The 18,385-nt window shown below is 35.8% G+C and overlaps 1 long non-coding RNA gene across 4 annotated transcripts in view; it reads right to left on the bottom strand.

Annotated features, from left to right (window-relative positions):
- LOC140625496 (uncharacterized) overlaps positions 1–15,128 on the bottom strand; it is a 161,958-nt gene extending 146,830 nt beyond the window's left edge. For 2 of the 4 annotated variants that reach the window (XR_012024830.1, XR_012024828.1), the window contains exon 1: positions 14,837–15,128. This is a non-coding gene — a long non-coding RNA (uncharacterized lncRNA). Of the gene's footprint in view, positions 1–2,053; positions 2,108–14,836 lie in introns of those variants that run through there. The other 2 variants (XR_012024831.1, XR_012024829.1) reach the window with 1 other exon arrangement.
- Between the last annotated feature and the right edge of the window lie 3,257 nt (positions 15,129–18,385).

The following is an 18,385-nucleotide window of genomic DNA, read 5'->3' as shown; positions in this document are numbered from 1 at the left end:
GTAACTAGTGATAAATAATATAGGATGCATTGTTCAAAATGGTAGCTTTTTATGTGTTGTACTACTTGTGTTAACTTACAAAGCATTTCAATGATAATTAAGATTACCCTATTGTGTACACTATAAATAAATCATTCTAAAAAGCTACACATACACATTGGAGCTGCTACAGCACATACTGAATCATTTTAGGATTATGAGAGATTCAGTTCCTCAACCCCTGTTTTGGCTTTGTCAGGGAAGATCAGATCTCTGTGCAAAATGGAAACAAGGATTTTCTGTGGAGGAAAAAAATGCTTTTTTAGCTCATTCAAAAGCTGTCTAATGGGAATCCTTGCTAGAACATATGTAAGCTTGCTTAAATCTACAGCATTCTTTTCTCTCCCTAATAAATACATTTTAAGGTAGGTGTACAAAAATAATTCTCAACGTTGGAAAAATAAGTTTTCATCTGCTTAAAACCCTAATGCACTAGAATGTTAAACCTGAAATATTTTAAAGTTCGTGTTGCCCACCTCAATCATTTTAAAAACGAGGAAGTGAAGCCCCATAGAGAGAAGTGATTTGCAAAAATAACACACACGCACATACAGGCTCTCACACACAAAGTATAATTGTAAAGGATTCCAGTATGATAAAATGTCATATTGGAAATATGTTAAAAGTAATGCATTGAATCCTCATATCCATCTCCTATCTATATTATTAGTAAATGTTTTAAAATATGAACTCAAAACAGCAAAAAAAAAATCAGAAAGGAGGCAGCCTGTACATGAGATATTTCACAGATTTCTAGAATGCAAAGCCAGATGAAGAAAGGATTATTAATAGAATAAGGTGGAGGGAGCCACATGCTCAGGGTTAACATATGTGGTCCATAGCACAAGGCACAAGAAGTCTCAAAGTGTTGAAAGTCCAGCAGACCCAGAGAAAACCTAGCCCAGCCTGTAGGGGAGAGACAGGTGGCTTTACAAGGAAGGGTTTTGGAATAAAAGGTGTCAATAAAATGCAGGTTTTGAGAAGAATGGATGGCAGTGTATATGACAAGGAAGATATATATAGCACAGGATGAAAACAAAGCTAATTTGAAATAATGGGGGAGGGGGAAACACTAGCCAATAGAATATAATCATAATTAGCAGTCGGCCCTATCCCAAAACAAGATATTTTAGAACTGTTCAGATAATTCAATTTAACAAAGACTTATTGAGCATTTTCCAAAGACAAAGAACAGCTAAAGTTACCAGTTGAACAAGAAAAAGGTCTTATCCTCCAGGGGTTTATGTCTGGTGAGAGAAACAAATATATACACGCCTAGTTATAATGGAAGGCATAGTAATACACATTCTACAGAAATGGTGCAAACAGTTTACTGTTGTAGCTGAAAAAGAGGTGATTCAGATTGTCAAAGCCAGAAAGATTTTTTTTTTCATTAGATGTTAGCCTTAAAAGACAAGTAGGACTTGATAATTAAGTAATGATGGCAAGAAAGCCTTTTGTGAAGAGATAATAGGAGGAGCTGAGCCATACATGCCAGGAAGAAACACTCATGTTTGGGAATAATGAGTGGATCGGTAAGCGTGAGCCATGGAGAATGCATTTGCCAAATCGTGTGAAAGCCTGGAATCCCAGAGAAAGAAATTTAAGTGACATTGAGCCATTGAATATATATGGTAGAGGAAAAAGTAATCATATTTTTAAAATCAATCTAATAAAGGTAGGATTCACATCCAGTAAAATGTACCTATTTTAAGGGAAGAGTTTGATAAGCATTGACAAATGTACATACTTGCGTAACCACCGTTCTAATTAAGATATAGCGCATTTTCATTACCCCAAAAGTCCCCTCAAGACTTTTCCCAGCTAGTCTCTCCATTCTCCACCCAGGCAACTATTTGATCTGATTTCTATCACTACAGATAAGTTCTCTCTGTTCTGCAAATTTATATAAATAGAATTATACAGTATGTAGTCTGGCTTTGTGCCTGGCTTGATTCACTCAGCATAATGTTTCCTGAGCTTCATTTTGCCTTGCTGCTCCTTGCCCACATACCTCAAAAGGAAACTCCTCCACCAGAACTTGCCCAGATCCTGTATTCAGCCTCTGTTCCACTCTTCTATTGTTGTGTAATAAAGCATCCCAAAACCTAATGGCTTCAAACAACAATAAGCATTTTTTTTTCCTTATGAATCAGTCATTTGGGCAGAACCTGATGGGAACAGCTCATCTATGCTCCACACAGCATGAGTGGGGTTGGAGTATTTACTTCCAAGATGACTTACTCACATCATAGGCCAGTTAGTGTGGTCTTCTTTTTATATATATATTTTTTTATTTATTTATTCATGACATAGAGAGAGAGAGACAGACACATAGGCAGAGGGAGAAGCAGGCTCCATGCAGGGAGCCCAACATGGGACTCGATCCTGGGTCTCCAGGATCCCGCCCTGGGTTGAAGGCAGGAGCTAAACTGCTGAACCACTGGGGCTGCTCTAGTGCTGCCTTCTGACTGAGAGTTTGCCTAGGGCTGTCAACTGGACACCTGAGTTTCTCTCCTATGTGGCCTCTCCATAAGGCTGCTTGGGCTTCCTCTCAGCATGGCAACCAGATGCCAAGAGCTGCTTTCAAGATACGGGAAGTAGATGTTGCTAATTTTTTAAGGCCTGTTCTCAGATACTGGCACATCACCACTTTCACTGCATTCTGTTCATGAGGCAGTAACAGAATTTAACCAGGATCAAGGGGCAGACAGATGGACTCTCATCTCTTGAGGAAGAAAGTACTAAAGAATCTGCAGATATTTTCGACCAACATACCTCCCCAGTCAGGAAAGAGGTCTTTTTAATTAAACATTCACTCAACAGAAAAGGAGACTTGCGCTAGTCATCTACACAAATTAGCCTAGTCTTCTCAGACATTTGATGAAAATAAATGCAGGAGAGGGAATGACCAAGATGAATAAACAGAATAACAGTGAGGAAAACAGAACTGATACAAATAATTGAAAATACCTTGTTTCCATTCTAATTAATATGTAATTATCCCCAAAGATAATAGAATATGATATCTATAAAATAAGCACAGGTTGCTACTTTAAAAAAAAAAAGAATCTGAGAACAAGAATGGATTCCTGGAAATTACATACATATATGTAATTACCAAAATATAAAATTCACTAGAGAGATTAAATCTAAGAATGGATATGGCTGAAGACCAAGTTAGACATCTGAAAGATAACACAAAAATAAATCACTCGGAATTTAAAGCTAGAAGACAAAATGATGAAGCAGAGGAAAATTAAAGCACACAGAAGCTAGATCCAGAAGGCACAACATCTGTCTCCTAGGCGTTCCATAAGGATAATACAGAAAATTAAAGCAAAGAGATGAGCAAAGCAAAGAAAAAATTTCCCTAAAAGTTACACACATTTCAGATTGAAAAGTCATCTAATGTCAAGAAGAGTGAATGACAAAAGTCTCCAACTTAGCCATTTTTGGATAAAATTTCTCAAGTGCAAGATGAAAAAGTGAGCTCTGAAAGCCTGGAGCCTGCAAGGAGGGCAAATTTGATAGTAAAAAGAATCTGGTGAAGGTCAACCCTAACAACATGGAACTCTGAAAAAGAAGTAATGACTTCAAATGTCTGAGGAAAAATGATTTAAACTTATAATTTTATGGTAGCCTAACTACCAAGCAAATATGTAGACAAAAAGAATTACATTTTCAGATATGTGAGGACTCAGAAAACTTAAACTCCAAGATCCTTTCTGAAAACAGTGCTTAACACTATATTCCCGCAAAAATGAAGAAAGAAATCCAAGAAAAAGAAATGGAGCCTAAGAAATAGTAAAACCATCCCAAGAGTACAATGAGATGATATCCCAGGAGTATAGCAGTAAAGCAGGTCAGATTATAATAACAAGTGAGAAGTCCCTAGGAAGAATGATTCAATCACATTTCTTAAAGAATGCAGAAAATCTTAAGGGTTTCATAAAAAAAAGAAAACAATGCATTTAGAAATTCTGGGAAGAAAAAAAAAAAGCTCTATAATAAAGTCATGGTCCGAATAGGAAGCTACCTATTGAGTAAAAGAAAAAAGAATCCATTTCATCTTAACATGGAAAAGATTCTCCTTCAAATATCATGGTTTTAGTGACATAGCATTGTATTTCCTGCTTCTCTGGATCCAATCAGGAACTTCTTGCTTTAATTCTGCAACAAATAAAACTCACATAATCATAATGCATTATGTAATATCTCTTGTTTTAAGTTGTATAATTAACTTATGGACAAATGGATCCAAAATCCTAGAACGAGTATTTCTCAAATATATATATTTATAGCTTTCTCTCAAATATATATATATTTATATATCCATGCATATGCAAATGACACATACATACATTTATAAATCTATGTCCTAATACTTATCTCTATAAAAAAAAAATCAAAAAAAAAAAAATCAATGAGAGCTGACCCAAAGGAGTGAAAAAGAGGGGCAGAGAGTATAGGCATGCTAAGTTCCTAATTGTGCATCAATAAATAGTGCTAAAAATTAATGATTCCAAAGCCAGAAGTTTAGGCATATAATTACAGTTCTAGAGTAATAAGTAATTAGAACTAGGAAGTACTTTATAGTACTTTAAAGTAATACTTTAAAAATCCAGAAGTTAATAAAAGATAGCATATTTACCCTAAATTCCTCAGTTTTCCTAGTGGTTGGTATAAAGATGATACTTATGGTAATTAGGTCAAAAAATTTATCAGCATGCCATTTAGCATTATTGAACTAACTTTTTGAGGAAGGAGTGGGATGGGAGCCTTTCCACATCCTATTGCTCCCCAGGAAGGGACATGGCCTTTTTTAAAAAGCAGCTCCCCTGAGCTGAAGGTAAATCCCTCCTGCTGAGCAGCTGGCACTGAACTCCTCCATCCTGGATTAGGATCTGGAGGCTGCAATACAGCATCCACTGCAGTGAGCAGTCGTGTTTGTTAACAACAATTCATTTAAATGGGATTCAATAATTGGGGTTTTGTTCTATGGGGATTTTCTATATTGCTTGATAATTATGAGGTAGTTCTTTCTCGTTTGTATTAAAAATATTAATGTTAGAAATAGCATAGAAATAATTTCAAATAATTATTTCCAACATGAATATCTTTTTGTAATGCTCTCTTACAACCATATGCAATTAGGACATATTTGCTCAAATCTTCCTGAACATAAGACCTATTCTTTTTATGCAAAATGAAGCTTTAAAATGTGTGAACATCTCATCTCTCCTAATTACAAATTCTCTGTTAAATTTATTCTATATCTATTTTGTATCATGAAAAGATAATTGTAGATATTCAATTCTATCACTTCATCTATAGGTTACAGCAAAAATTTATTAATTCTGTTTTTACTGAATTAGATTTATAATCATTGTAACAGAGTATGGGTTGACATTCATTTTCATTCTATGATTTTTTATTTTATTTTTTTTAAGATTTTATTTATTTATTCATGAGAGACACAGAGAGAGAGAGGCAGAGACACCGGCAGAGGGAGAAGCAGGCTCCGTGCAGGGATCCCGATGTGGGACTCGATCCTGGGTCTCCAGGATCACGCCCTGGGCCAAAGGCAGGTGCTAAACTGCTGAGCCACCCAGGGATCCCCTCATTCTATGATTTTTTAAAATAATACTTTTAGAGTTTTTACAAATTACACAGATTCAAAAAATGCTCAACAATTATAGGAAAGTATAAAGAATAAAGCAATCACTTAAAGTCACACCTCTCAGAAATAACCAGTGCTACCGTCACTCTAGATAGCTCTCTGGACAAGTGGACAGTTGGATAGATGAATGATAAATAATCTGTATTATAAATTTGTATAATGGGAAAACATTTGTATAAATGGGATTACATGTACATACTACTTTATGTAATCTTTTCTTTATAGAATAACTATGTATCAAATTTTAAAAATATTCATGACAATCATCATCTAGCCCCTTAAAATATCTCATTAAAAATCACCGTGCTGTGATCTAGTCTTTTTCCGGTTTAAGCAACCCAAATAAAATTAATTCTAAGTTTTTTGTTTTGTTTTCATAATAAAGACCCTGCTAATATAAACATTTACAATGTGTCATACGCTATGTTAAGCACTTTTACCAGGGTCATCTCATTCAATGCTTCCAGTACACTCATAAAAATTTGATTCTGAATAGAGAAGGTAAGCCAAGCATCTCAGGTCACAGAGCTAAATATGGAACTGGATCCGAACCTAGGCATTTGGATTCCAGAATCTATACTCTCAAGCACTAGCCTATACACAATCTATAATCCCCTCATTAAAATAACTCCACACAAGACTAAGAAATTAAACACATTTTTCCTCATTTGAATTTACAGTGTCTTCAACTGATGACAATCCATTGGGTTATTTATTATAAATAATATAATGTATCTGGTTAAACTTTTCTACATCTACTCTGTATCATGAAAAGATATTAGTACATATTCAATTCTATCACTTCACCTATAGGTTACAGCAAAATTTTGTTAATTCTGTTTCTACAAAATTAGATTTATAATTACTGTAACAGAGTATGGGTTGACATTCATTTTCATTCTATGATTTTTTTAAATTAATACCTTTATAGTTTTTACAAATTACACATATTCATAAAATGCTCAACAATTTTTTTAATATGTTTAAATAAAAATATTTTAAAATAAATATTGCAAAAGTATCTTTGGGTTATTAATTATTTATTCAGTGAATAATTAAGAATCTACTAGATACCAGGCAGTGTGCTAGCACAAAGAATATTAAAAAAGGAAAATGAAAGGAATGTTTATATGAAGGATTTTATCATAAAACTACAAAGTAATGGCCAAAGCAGTGACTGCTTATATATTTTATGGGGTTCATATTTACTGACTAGAAATGAATTGTGGTTTATTTCTTACCTGTCCCTTTTTATATACACAATATGCAAATTTGCATTTTCTCATAAAACTGAGAACATACTTCAATTTCCATTCTGTAGTCTGCTTATTTTTTTCACATATTACAGATGAGCATTCCCATATCAATAAGTATTATTTTTTAAAAAAATAATTCTTAGTACCTCTTTGGATGTAATTTTAATCGGCACATTCCAGCATATGGTTGAACTATAAAATATTTTAATTATTCCCCAATTGTTTAATGTTTGTGCTGTTAATTTTTTATTATACAACAGTATCTTTAATAAACCTCAGGAAGATCCTACAGCAAGCAGAAATAAAATGACTCAACTTCTTCAATTATTCAAGACAAGAAAGAGGGTGAACATGTAAGTACAGAGAGTCTCTGATACTAAGAATCCCAAGTTCATCTCTTAAACATGGTTTTCAAGGGGTGCCTGGGTGGTGCAGTCAGTTAAGCATTAACTCTTGGGTTCATCTCAGGTACCGATCTCAGGGTCATGAGATCGAGCCCTGCATTAGGCCCCTTGCTCTGTGCAGAGTCTACTTAAGACTCCTCACTCCCTCTACCCTTTCCATTATCCCCCCTGCACTCACACTTGCTCACGTCCTCTCCCCTCCTCAGTAAATAAATCTTAAAAATAAATAAAATATTGTTTTCAAGCTTAAATAGTGTTCTATTTCTTATCCTTATGTGAAGTGACAATTTCATTTTCCTCTTAAATCTTGTCCCTGTTTGTAAATAAGTAAATCTCTTTCCTGTTCAAGTATTGTTTTTTTTTCCCCCCTGTTTTCTGGTTATTTTTCCTGTGTAAGGGTCACCTTTGACACTGAAAATAGCCAATTAGAGAATATCTGCATTTCTGGGAAATGCAACTCTTATTCTTTCTTGTTTTACTGTCTCTTGTTTTCCAATTAACATAAGATTTATACAGCACCAGTCTGTATCCAATGGCCCAGCTGAAGAGTCACCATCATCACTGAATAAAATTCCAGGCTTTGGTTTAGAAAATTCAAGCACTTCCAGCTGAGGTCCAATTCTCTTAAAGTGACACAATATTAATGGCTTTGGAAGTTTTCTTTCCCTTAACAGAGGGAAATAGTTCAGTGGCTTAATTTTTCATGCCTTCATGAATTTAAAAATAAATAAATAAATAGAATTATCCAAAGGCAATAAATTATTCATCATGTTGCTTAGTTTTAAATCCCTGGTTAATTTTTTTCTATCATTTCCACATATACTTTTTCCTGTTCCATAATACTTCAGATACCAGTTAATAAATACGTGTGCTTGCGTGTTGATCACTGGATTTAATCGCATGAATGTTTATCAAATCCAAGGGACTAATTATAATAAGCTTTCCACTGCATCGAGGAGCATTTTGCCGGGAATTAAATATTAAAAATGCAAAAGATATCTCTATGCAAGACGTAAACTGATATATTCTCACAAGAAGAGTATAAGCTGAAAGAAAATTGGCAAAAGAAAGTAAAATATATTCTAATTGGCTTTCTTGAATCCATTTTGATTTTCCTTCTTAATAGAGTTGGAGGGGAAGCCATCTAAAGCAGTTTGCACAAAAAGACCAGAAACCAATCATCCCATATAAGACACTAAAAATGCCTCTGGAATTCCATCTAGTACATGTTGGGGTTACTCGTTATAGTTATGAACATTTGGGTCAATAAGTGGTAACCAATGCTTAAATACAGAGTATGACTTATTGTGTATGCAAATGCATCTCTCATGGGCCAGCTAATCCAGTACAAGGCTTCTAAGGCTTTTACTGTTATAAATTTAAAACTGATGGTGGGATGGACACCAGCATCGTGAGTCTTGTTTGAAGCCAGCATGTGTTTAAAGGATGCAAATTGCTCCATGGCATAACAAGATTATGGCTAAAAAGACTCTAAAGTTGAGGGAACACTTGTATTTGACATTGGACTTTTTTTTTCTTTTTTCTTTAGAATATCTATATGCATTTTTGCTGATTATTAGCACTGGGAATAAGTCTCAGAGACCATTTTGCCCAGTGGTTTTTAAGCTGTATTTCCTGGAGCCCTAAGAAATGCCCACAGGAGTGGCATGGAGAACACGGAATATGAGGAGGAAGCTAAGCAGTCCTTTCCTATATTTTTTACCAAAGTTGCTCAGTTTCTGTCTTATCAACTGGGGGGAAACCTAGAATTTCCTTTGAGACACAAGAAATAAAATTCTTTGATCCTACTCCCTCATTTTACATAGAAAACTAAGTACCAGACAGATTGTTTACCCACACTGCAATTGTCTGTGGTAAAATCAGATGTGCTCTCCAACCCTTTCACCTGGCCCAGCACCATAAGAAAAAAAAAAAAAAAGAAAGAAAAGGATGATACCACTTAGATATTCTCAAGAGTCTACTATGGATTGAAAGTTTCTAAAAGTCAGGTTATTTTTGGCCTCTTTCTTTCCATAATTTGCTGAATACAACTGGAAAGTCAAGAGCAGAGAATATGATCAGAAAGGAAAGATTTTATTTCAGTGATCCAAATTTCCTTCTCTATAGGAATCTCTATTAGGTCTGTGACTTTAAATTATTAAACTTCCTTATGCCTTAATGTCTCCATTTTTAAAATGAGGATAGTGTGATCCAATATATTACAACAACAGTGCAAAACCATTTCACATCTATCAGACCAGCAAAGATAAAAATCTGATGATATCAGGTGTTGTTGAAAAATGGGGAGGTAAGAACATCCAACCATACTCAGGGGAGGATAATTTGGTTTAATCTTCCAAAACACTTTAGCAAAATCTAATAAAACTGACAACATAGTATTTGATAAGCCAGAGATACTATTTCTAGTTAGATGTACCTAAATATCTTAGAGAAGAACCGTAGGAGGATCCTTCTTGTAGTATTATTTCTTAAAGAAGAAAAAGGGGAAAGACGTCCATCAACAGAGGAATAGAAATAGTAAGTTTTCCAGTTGCCCGTTGAAGGACTTTGGAAATCACTCTTCTGTTCAAAGAAGTTGAAAGCCATACAGACTAAAAAATCAATAACTCTTCTTGGTTATCTAAGAAGAGAGGAGGACACAGAGCAAATTTCAATCCCTAAGAGTGGAGAGACAAACAGGCAAATACAATGAGTTAGGGCTTACCAAAGTAGAGACTCTCAAAGAGGAGAATCCACCAGGGAAACCAGCTCTGAGAAGAAAATGCTGAACAGCAATTGATGAATTTCTGAAGGCTCAATGCAGACAAGTCATAAGGAAATCCAGTCATAGTGGGGCTCCCACAATATTGTGAGATTTACCTCCAGGAGTGTGAGAAATTTACACAGTCAATACCCAGTAAATATTAGAGAAACATCCCCTCAGACTTCTGGCAGGGGAAGAGGACCCATTTTGCAATCTATCAGGACAGTCTTCTTCCTAATAACACCTGCCCTCAGGGGAAACTAGTTAACCTGAGACTAACATGCTGGGATTTTATCACTGCCTAAATGACCTGGTGGAAAGAAAATACCCAACCCCAGCTGGATCTAGCCTTCCCACTAAGAAGGGGTGGAAAGAGGAAGACCAGAAACATTTGTGAAGTTTGTGGTCTGGAAGCATAGGCTCACTAAAGGATTGAAACCCAATCATAGGACTGTAGAACACTTCCCTTACCCTCACACCTCACCACCACATCACTAAAGGCTTATTTACCCAGTATATCATGTCCAGCCATCAGGAAAAAATTACAGGGCATACCAAAAGGCAAAAAACTTAATAAGAAGAGACAAAGTAAGCATCAAAATCAGACATGGCAGGGATGTTGGAATTATCACACCAGAAATGTAAAACAGCTGTCATTAAAAACTAAGGGTTCTAATGGGTAAAATAGACAACATGCAAGAACAGAGGAGTGACACAAGCAGAGAAATGGAAATCCTAACAAGGAGCTAAAAAGAAATACTAGAGATAAAAAAACAAAAACAAAAACGCCCCATTGTAACAAAAATGAAGAATACCTTTGATGGGCTTATTAGTAGACTGGATACAGCTGAGGAAAGAATCTCTGAGCTAGAGGATATATAACAGACTATTTGAAAACTGAAAAACAAAGACAACAAAGATTGAAAATATTTGAAAACTGAAAAACAAAGACAACAAAGATTGAAAACTTTAGAATATCCAAGGACTGTGGAACAGCTGGAAAATATATCATACATGTAATGGGAATACTAGAAGGAGAAAAAAAGAAAGAAGCAGAAGAAATATTTGAAGCAAAAATGGAGAATTTCCCCCAAATTAATGTCAGACACCAAAACATAAATTCAGGAAACTCACAGAATAGCATGTAGGATAAATGCAAAAAGAAAACAAAACAAAAAGCAATAACATAGGCATATCATTTCAAACCACAGAAAACCAAAGATTAGAAAATAACCTGAATGAAACCAGAAAGGGGGGGGGGAACCCTTACCTATAGAAGAACAAAAAATTATACCTAGCTTCTCAAAAATCATGCAAGTATAGAATAGGATGAAATATTTAAAATATTGAGAGAAAAAAACCACAAATCCAAAATCCTGTAGCCTGTGAAATTATCTTTCAAAAGCGAAAGAGAAATAAAACCTTTCTCAAACAAAAATTAAGGGAATTGTTGCCAGGAGACCTGCTTTGCAAGAAATATTAAAAGCTCTTTAGAGAGAAGAAAGTAATATAAGTCAAAAACTTAAATCTGCCTAAATAAGAAAGACTAGTGAAGAAGGAATAAAGATTTTTATTTTTCTTATTCTTAATTGATCTAACCGATAAGTTTGTTCAAAAGATAACATCAATAATGTATTTAATTATGTATATTCGTATATATGTATATGCCATGTATGTTCATATATATGTGAAATGGGTGTCACATCAGCAATGATACAGGGATGAGGAGGATGAATTATAAGGAATTCACACTACATATAAACTGGCATAGAGTTATTAGCTATAAATGAATATCGCAAACTCTAAGGCAACCACTAAAAAATGTAAAACCAAAAGTATAACTGATATGCTAAGAAAGGGAAGAAAACCCATCATTATTTGTATGATGAAATATTATAAGGCAGTTAAAATACATAAACTGTAACTCTGTGCACCAATATGCATATGAAAGTGACCATGGGCAAATTACTTAATCTTTTTGTCCCTCAGTTTCTTCATCAAAAAATGTTAAAAATAGTAAACGGTCTCATAGGGTTGTTGTGGAAATTAAATGAGTGGAGATATGTAAAGTGCTTAAAACAGCCTGGTACATAATGAGTTCTTAAGAAGTGTTTGATCCTGCTACAATATGCCTGAAAACAATATTGCATAAGAAAAGCAAGTAGCAGAAGTACACCAAGAATCATTCAGTCTTTCTATATTCTGGGCAGATATTAATCCTCAGGATTTCGAATGAAAAATTCAAATCTTAGGAATTCCTTCAAAGCATGATTTATTTTGTTTTTCATAAAACTTTTTTTTACAAGTTTTTAAAATAATAAGGATCCACAAAAATAACAGGGAGTCAGTTTTATGTGATAGGGTTATGTTAAATATTTTAGAGATATCTTATGAAAAATAGCAATAATAATAAGCATATTATTATTAACTCTTTTCAAGTGACACAAATATATTTTAATGATATATATAAGTAATCTCTACTTTATATAGGTATCAGATCATAGAAAATATATTAAAAGGCAGCATGCCCACATTAATTAAGATACCACATGTAGAAAAATTGCTTTCATTTTCTATTAACACTAGCCAAATTCTAAAGGTATGTACAAGACATGGTCTTCAAGTTGGATGTTAAGATACATAATGCAAAATGTGAACAAATTTCCTTTGCTTAAAAATATTTATGTGTTTTGCAGTAAACTATAATTTACAATGAACATTCAAACATTGGGAAATGTCAAGGAGCATTATTGGGTAGTATTCAGGTAACATAATGTTTGAATCTCCTAGCAAAGTGAGAGCACTACACAGACTCAGGGGCCAAAATTGCCAGTTAAAGGACTTATTGTGCTTCTCAAACTTGTTGTTTCTTGGGACATCACTCCTAAGATTTGTCTAAAGTATATAGTGCATATAATCTTGTAAATATTCCTCTTACGTGTAAGAATGACTCACCCTTAGCAGCAGACAGAGCCATGAGCATACACTCGTATATGGCCACCGTCACAAGCAAGACTATCCAAGCAGACGGTGACCATATACTTTACTGACCTGGTATCTGAAGGTAGTAAGTGTAACCTTCAACTCCACTTGTCAGTATTTCTGCTTTCGACTTGACATGAATGGATTCCTTCCAATCGGCAATGTCTCTGTGTTGATCACCAAGCTTTAATTACTGCAAGATAATTATATTTTCCCATTTTCCCAGTCTCTCAACTGATTTTTCTCAAGATGTGGGATTTGAAAAAATATACAAATGTCGCAAGAAACATTAAGAAGGGATTCCCACATAGAAACCATAATATACACTATAAAAGGTGGATTCTAGAAATACCCTATTCCTGACTGTGATTTTAGCTAAGAAGTGGTGGGGTGATGAGTATATAAAGACAAATAAAAGGAGCTCAAATTGTATCTGCAACGTGCTATTTCTTTTATGAAAAACTCAAAGCAAAAATGATAAAATTATGCCATTCATTCTAGTGGAGGGTATGTGTGTGTTTGATAAATTATTTTACTTCCCTGGGTTTTTTAAATGCTTCCAAAGGAATTGTTAATGCTGATTTCTGGGCCTTCCTGCCAGAGATTCTGCTTCCTTGGGTACTGGATAGAGACTAGGAATCTTCATCTTTACTAGAGGATGATGGAGCAGATTGCACTACACCAAACTTGGGCGAATGATGACCAAGTCCAGAGAAACCCACATGCCAACTGGAAGTACCAGTAAAAAATCCTAAATAGTGGCCAAGCAGGATTTGCAAATTACATCCAAGGGCCAGAGGAGCAAATCGCAGCAGCAGGAACAGCTGGGTGCCTTTGCCTCCCAATCCTCATGACAGAGCGCCACGTGGATGCCTTTCACAGCTGAGGTAGATTGAAGGTGCCTTGTCTCTGCTAGCTCCCACCCACCAGTAGGCACTGGTTTCAATAAAAACACAGCGGGGTGGGAGGTGAAAAAAAAAGGCAGAAGACAAAGCTCTATACTAAAGGGATAATATTTTAAGAATTTCTAAAGTCCTGGGATATCTGGATGGCTCAGTGGTTGAGCGTCTGCCTTGGGCTTAGGGCGTGATCCCAGGATCCTGGGATTGAGTCTCACATCAGCTCCCTGCAGGGAGCCTGCTTCTCCCTCTGCCTGTGTCTCTGCCTCTCCCTCTGTGTGTGTCTCTCATGAATAAATAAATAAAATCTTAAAAAAAAAATCCAAATTCCTTTATGAAAAGGACAATTTCAAGCCACATTTGTACATTTAACTTTCTTTAATGTACTTAAAAGGCACCATCTGACCTCACTGTGTTTCTTCTAAGTCTTTTCATAGCACTTTATGCTTTCTGATTGCTTTGCAATCATGAACCAGTTAATGATTAAATTACTAGTTTCAAACCCTCATTAGAAAGCAGTAATATCAACGCCCTTGTTTCTCTTGATGGCTTGATTTTTAAAAATTTTAACTCAGTACCATTAGTTAGTCCGTATGCTAATATTTGAGAAATATTTATGCCATGAGAAATTTATGTATGTTTTATGCTACTTCAAAGTGCAACAAGAAGCAAGTTTTAGGGCTTATGATGATTAAGAGAAAATGAATCCATTCCCCTGAATTCTAAAACCAATGTGTGTTCTCTCTTCATCCTCTTTATAGAAAAATGGGCTTTTAATTTAAGGGAAAAAAGTGGGGGGGCATAGCCACCTGGAGTTCTGTGTTCAAGTTCTTAGAAAAATCCTGGTTTCTGCACCAATCCTTTGACTTTCAACAACTGAGCCTCTGCAAGCTTGGCAAACTTGACTTAAGCTTCTGACTTGGGCACCCAGACTTTTCTCTTTCCTCCCATCTCATAGCTGATGCCAAACTGAAGGAGTCATCTCCGGCCCAAATGCTACTGACAAGGCTCATTGTCATCCTGGTCAAAGCAACACCAGCGTGGACATTATTTGAATATTTATCCAAATGCCATGGAGTGAGTGGGATGCCATCTGTACAGGGTGTTTCACAGACTGTTGCTGTGACTTCGGCATTTAAACCACACCACAAGCTGCTATTATGACATAATAGGGCTATACCAGTGATATATGCAAACTTACCATTATAAAAAAATAAAACCTTTTTTTTCAAACTGTTTCATGATTCCAGGTGATAAAGATATCTATCTACCTAAGAGTACCTGGAATATGCCCTTCCCACTTTCCACTTAAACTCAGTGTTTACAAGTAACACTTACAGTTCAAATTATTGGATAGCCCTGTGTCAGAATCCGAGCAGTCTCTGCCCTAACTCTAAGGCCTGTGGACTGAAGAAAATCACTCCAGGCTTGGCCTCATGAATCACAAGAGCATGTCAATTTCCCTTGCTCTCTGTTCCCTGACTCTAGAGCTCTACAGTGTGTGCCAACCAAAACCCTGGGCAACCACCCGTCACCTGCATGAGACTATGGTTATTCAAGACAAACAAAGCACTATATGCATGACTCTGTCCTCACCCTCATCTTTGTGCATCAGAAGACAGTGCATTCTAGAGTGCAACCAGGAAGCCGCAAATGTGGTTGTGAAAGGTCAGTGAGGACAGCCTTGGACATAGCCACCGTGACTATTTACAAGAAAAGTGCTCTACATGGAGGTGGAGAAAGGGAAAGGCTGCTAGCAGCCCTCACTAGAAAATACTATTATTTAGCCTATTGTTATGAAATATTTAAGAAAAAAAGAAATCAGTAGGAAAAGATGGACTGCATAAAGCAGAATTAAAGTGCCCACATGTATTATTGCTTTAATTTTCATCACAACCACAGGAGTTAAGCATTGTGAGCTGGAAAAGTTCATTTTTCTTCTAAAGTACAGTGGGATCTAGTTCCCAAGCATTTTGGAATCATTGATTAAGCTAGCACATATTTACTGCCTACATGGTCCTGTAGCAAATACCAAGCCAGATCAGAGACAGATGGTATGCGTATCACTACAAGTCAAGCTCCCTGAAATCACAAATGACCAAAAGGCAAGTGACAAAGACATAAGTAACCTAAGAGAAGGGAAAATAAAGTGTTATGACCATGCAGACGAGGAAAGAGGGTACTTCAAGGGGAGGGAATTATGAACTTTGAGCTTCCTACCAGGAATAAGTAGATGTGAAGAAGAGCATACCAAGCCAAGGCATTGACAAAAGCCATGCCAGGATCAAATAAGGAATAAAGATTAAAATTAAGAGATAGAGCGAGGGCATAGATATGGAGGGCCTTGAATGCTCAACTAAGGAGTACTTCTTAGAGGAAAAAAAAACCTACAGATGTTTTCCACATAGAAAGGCACTGGTGATTCTTGAAGTATAGAGTTGAAGTATCAGAGCTATGCTTCAAGAGTCAATAGAAAATAGACTCTAAATTGGATGGGAAGGGATGATTGAAGGAAAGTAGAGGGGAAAAAGCCTATTGAAATAGCCCAAATGAGATTTAAGAAAGCCTGATTTGGCATTATGTTTTACAGACTAGGAAACTGAAGGACCCAGAAATTAAGTAACATATCAAAGTCCCACAAGTGGTTAGTGAAAGAGTCATGATCCATGTCTGAGAAATCTAGTTCCAGAGTCCATACTCTTAACCATTGTGCTGTAGGACTTCTCAGTATTAAGACTTTTCAATAATATACTGTCCTTGCCAGCCATTCCTAAAGTGAAGGGCGTAACCATAGCATGACATGACATTTAATAAACAAATACTTAAAGTACAAATAAAAGTAAAAATAAAAATATGAGCAACCTAAAAATTCTATGATAGGCAATAATTTGGGCATCAATTATGAAATACATATAGAGAGAGAGACAACATGGACAGTAAAATGTTTGAAAGAATATTTACTGGTATAGAAATAGTTTCTATGAAACTATTATGTGTTAAGTGAAAAAATCAGATTACCAACCTACATTTCTATGTGCTTAGAATAAACATGAGAATGATTTATGCAAAAATATGTGCAGTTTTTCTTATTTATCTTGAAGGGAAGTTTGGAATTATTTTTATTATCTTTATTTTTCTGCATTTTATGATTTTTCTGCTTCCTTCTATAATAAAACTGGACCATCTTCTAGTGCTAAATAATTAATTTGCCCAGCTTTTTCACCTCTTGTACATATTTCTCAGGTAGACAGAGCCTCACAGCTTCATGTTTAGTTTCTTTAACAGATTTGAGCACTAAGCAAGTATCAGACCCTGTGTTAAGCACTAGAGTTACAACTGTGAATAACACAAATAGAATCATGAACCTCACAGCCTAGTAGAGAACAGGATATTGAGCAAGTAAATTAAAATGTGGTAGGATAGCCATGAGTATAAAGAAGGACTGGCTAAGGAAGGAGGTTTAGAATGAAAACTAGGTGTTAAGTGTAGTGGTAAAATTATCCCCGGATGAGCATTCATGAAGAGAAGAAGTAGTATGGAGGTGGTGAAAAAAGATAAGGATTCTGGGAAGACAATGGAGATCCTAGCCAGTGTACGTGGTGAAGCATCTTGGAGACACCTTAATGATGGTAACATTTGTCCTGAAGGCAATGGGGAGCCACTGTTGTCCTGTAGAGGCTAGTCTGCAGAAGGTCAAGAGAGGTTGCTAGGGGACAAGTTGGGAGGTTTTTCTAGAAAGGTTGGTGACTTGAACCAGGAGAGCATAAATAGTTAAAGAGAAAAGCAGAATAATCAGGAGTATTTAAGAAGTAGAATCAGCAGGACTTGAATGGATAAGGTTGGTTGGTGGGGGTAAGTAAACTGTCGAGATGATTCCCTGATGTCTAACTTGATCAACCGGATAGACAGGTAATTTACGGAGATAGAAGTCACTAGAAGAGGAAGAGGCTGGCAAAGAATGAAACACAAACTTTACCTCTAAAATCTAAACTCACTTAAAATTCTGAAGTAATGTCTACACTTCCTAATGAAAAGTTAAACTGGCAGAATGAGTAACTGATCTACAGCATAATTTTCAGGGACCTGGGGATGACTGATTAGCTTAGCTTTCATAAGACCATTAGGAAGACATCTAGTCCTCCTGACAGTTGGAATTTGAAAAGAAATACAAAATTCCAACCACTTAAATAAACAATGACTTAAGCAAAACATAGCATCATTTTATCAACCAGAGAGCCATCGAGACAGACAGGTGCCTCTTTCTGGATGGGTTCTACCTGGAATCTGGAGGTATGCGTCCTAACTCAATGACAATTGCATGGTGCACCACGTGCTTTCCAGAGCATGGTAACAATGCC

This window comes from Canis lupus, chromosome 36, assembly GCF_048164855.1.
Source record: "Canis lupus baileyi chromosome 36, mCanLup2.hap1, whole genome shotgun sequence".
Lineage (NCBI taxonomy): Eukaryota > Metazoa > Chordata > Mammalia > Carnivora > Canidae > Canis > Canis lupus.
This window is presented reverse-complemented; position numbering and strand designations above follow the sequence as displayed.